At 37.6% G+C, this 3,557-nt stretch overlaps 1 protein-coding gene across 3 annotated transcripts in view; it reads right to left on the bottom strand.

Moving 5' to 3' along the window:
- The window catches only part of gpr171 (G protein-coupled receptor 171), a 9,224-nt gene extending 8,635 nt beyond the window's left edge, over positions 1-589 (bottom strand). For 2 of the 3 annotated variants that reach the window (XM_008303220.1, XM_008303219.1), the window contains exon 1: positions 445-589. The gene's annotated coding sequence lies outside the window, so the exon portion shown is untranslated. The remainder of the gene's footprint in view (positions 1-444) is intronic. The other variant, XM_008303222.1, reaches the window with a different exon arrangement.
- Positions 590-3,557: the final 2,968 nt, after the last annotated feature.

The raw sequence follows: 3,557 nt of genomic DNA, 5'->3' as shown, positions 1-3,557 counted from the left end.
AACTTGATGCAAAGCGACTTCAGAGACACAAAAAGACCAGAAGTAGACGTAAAACTACAGCAAAGACTTAAATTGACGAGATACACCAACACAACAGGTAAGAAATGTCCAAAAAGAGACAAAACCAACAGAAGAAGCAAAGAAAGAACGACAAAGAGGCATCAGGGACGTAGAACAACACAATGAGACGCAAGACGACCAGAAAGAGACGTTTGAAAATGACCAAAAACAGTTGGAAAAAGGACTGAAATGAGAAAAATGTTCTACCAAAGAGACTCGAACCACATCTGTGTTGTCAGTTTGTGTTGTCTGAACACAAGCTGAGGACACACTGATCACTCTGCCACCAGCTGAGTGTCCGATCATCTCAGTAAACACAAAAGAACCCGACAGAACCCGGTTCCAGAGCTACGAACGCCTCGGTTAAATCTGATCATCACAAACCTGACGGGGCTCTGACCTCCTGCTGCGTCCTCTCAGGGGACCCTCGGACCACGTGTTGGATCCCGGCAGGATGGCGGGTGAGCGGTCGGGCCTCCGGGTTCTGCTCGGCGCTCGGTCTGATCCGGTCGGCCGCCGCTGGTGGAAGTAGTCGAGGCTGGAAGGTGTTTTCCTGCCTGATGGCTGCTGTCAGAGACCACAGGCCACGCCCCCTCTGTCTCACACACACACACTCCAACAGAAACACACACACACACACTCTAACAGAAACACACACACACACACTCTAACAGAAACACACACACTCCAACAGAAACACACACACACACACACACACACACACACACTCTAACAGAAACACACACACACACACACACACACTCTGACTGACTCAGTGGGTTTCAGGTGATTTATTAATCGCGTCCTTTAGAGGAAACACGTTTCTGAGTCTGAACACTTTCATATCATAGAAGTACTCCGAGTGTACAAATACTGCGTCCCAGAACCAGAACCAGAACCAGAACCACAGCGTTAGGGTACATTAGGATCCGATGCTTTTGTCTCCAGATCTGTTTGAAAACTCTTTGACTCCTGAAACCTTTATTCTGTTTGTTCAAATGCAAAAAAAACCTCTTGTGATTGTTTTTTCCACATAGACCACATCGGACCAGATCCAGATCCACAGGCTCCACACATGGACTAGATCACACCACAGAGACCAGAGAGGCTTAGAACTTGGTTTCTGATGAACTGGATCTTTATTCTACTAACAAAATGCAGGTTCCTGTGCTTTTTAATACACAAACTCAGATCCACTCCAACAGGTTCAATCTCCTCCAGTTTGTCCTACAGAAGCTTTAAAACTCAATTTTAAAGTTTGTGAAACCTTCATTCTGTTTGTAAAACGGGAGATTTTATCATGTTTTTGCATGTGGACCACATAAACCAGGTCCAGATCCATAATCTCAGACTGAATCTCCACCAGTTTGTCCTTCAGAAGCTTTAGTTTGTGAAACCTTTGTTCTGTTTGTAAAAATGCAAAAACAGAGATTTTAATCTTTTATTTTTGCAGCTAGACCACAGTAGACCCGGTCCAGATCATGATGTATGAGGCGGTTAAATCAGCACCAGAACCTGCAGCAGAGTCTAAACAGGCTTTAAAACATTTTCAAATTCATCAAACATTTATTGTAGTTATCATAAGAAAGGAGATTTAACTGTTTCTGACCAGGTCCAGATCTGAAAACACTTCAGTGGGTCAGACTGATCGTCCCTGCAGGAGCTTTAAAACCCATTTGTTCAGTTTGTTCAAGACTTCACACATTTCCACTGAACCAGATAATCAGAGAGTCTGAAGAGTCGACTGAACAGTGTCTGATGTGTGAACCTTTATTAACTCCCTGCAGACTGAACAACACCTTCAGACTTCCTGGTCCGTCCTGCTGCGTGATGCGGCTTCATCCACGACCAGCTGGACGGGAACAGAACAGGAACCGAGCCGATACGACTTCCCTGCAGCACCACCGACCCGGTTACGTCCCGTCCGTCCAGAGTTTCACCAAAACGTGACGCCACATGAGACCCTTTTAAATGTTTCAGCCGTTTGAAATAAAGCTTTTGTTTTGTTTGTTTTCTCTGCAGGACTGAAAACGAACCAAACTGTGGACGGGCTGCACCGTTACAGAGCAGAGTACTGACTGGGTCGAACACTGGACTCCAAGCAGCAGGTTCTGGGCTTGTTTTTTGCAAATACATAAAAAAAAATTTGAAAATTCTTTTAAAAAAAGAAACAAATTATATAAAGTTAATAATAATAATAGTTATAATAAATTTTTAAAAATGGAAAACAAGTAATTTACATATAATAAAAAAATTTTAAATAGTAAAAAAAAAATAAGAATAGAATAAAATAAAACAAAATAGAGAAGAGAATAAAATTAAATTTCCCAAAATGTGAATAAAATCTCTTAAAAGATCAATTAAAATTCCCAAAATATTTATAAAATACCAAAAACTAAAGTTTCCTGTAAATATTGAGTCCAAATGGCCATTAAATTTTTATGAAAACGCAACTTTTTAAAACTAAAATAAACAAAAATAAAAATAAAACAATCAATGATTATTATTTTAATTATTTTATTTATGTGTCTTTATATTTCTAGTTTTATCAGCCTTTCGTTTTATGGATTCATTTTTGATTAACGTTGCTTTATATTGCCACATTTTTATATTTTATTTTATTTATTCTTCTTTTTATTTCTACCTTTATTTTCGTATCCGTTTATTGATTTATTTTTGTAATTTGGCGCTCTCACTACCCCATACCTCTGTTCACTGTTTCCGAGCCATTTTATCGATCCAGTTGGTTTAATCTAGTCTAAAAGTGTCCAAATGTATTTAAAACTTGTCCAGAACAACTCAAAACTCACCGAAAATGACATGAAACTTGTCCAGAGTGACGTAAAAATGTCCAAATGACCCAAGAATTGTCTGAAATTCTTCTTAAATCATTTAAACTCGCTAAAAATTATTTAAATTGTTCAATATGAGTTCTCTTTGAGCCTGTATGGACTATTTAAGTCCAAAATTCCTTGAAACTACTTCACAACGACTCACAGTTTGTTCAAAATTACATTTTTTTTAATGTCACTGCAGGTAAAGAAACAAAACATTCCTGGTTGATGCTTCAGAGTTGTAATAAACAGAATCGCTGCCGCCACATGAGGGCGCCAACGTTCAAGAAAACGTCCTCCATAAGAAAGAAATGTTTTATTTTTGAACAGTTTTAACTTCTTTTTTTTTTTTTTTAAGCTTTTCTCTATTTTGATAAATTAGAGATAATAATTCACAGATTAAAAGCATTAATTTACATACTGACTGTAAAAAAAAGTAAATAAATTAAACTTAAAAACTTCCCAAAACTGTAAATATTGTGGATACTAAACATTAATCAGCGCTTTTATAACATCTGACTATACATTTATTATATTTTAACTGTATTTAATTCTGCTTTTTTTTTTGTTTTACAGCTATTTCACATATTTTTCCTGTTTTGTTAAATTAAAGATAAAATCTATGGAATCATGTGGAGCAGTGAGAGCGCCAAATTAGAAAAA

This window comes from Stegastes partitus, unplaced genomic scaffold (genome assembly GCF_000690725.1).
Source record: "Stegastes partitus isolate 25-593 unplaced genomic scaffold, Stegastes_partitus-1.0.2 Scaffold1960, whole genome shotgun sequence".
NCBI classification, from domain to species: domain Eukaryota; kingdom Metazoa; phylum Chordata; class Actinopteri; family Pomacentridae; genus Stegastes; species Stegastes partitus.
This window is presented reverse-complemented; position numbering and strand designations above follow the sequence as displayed.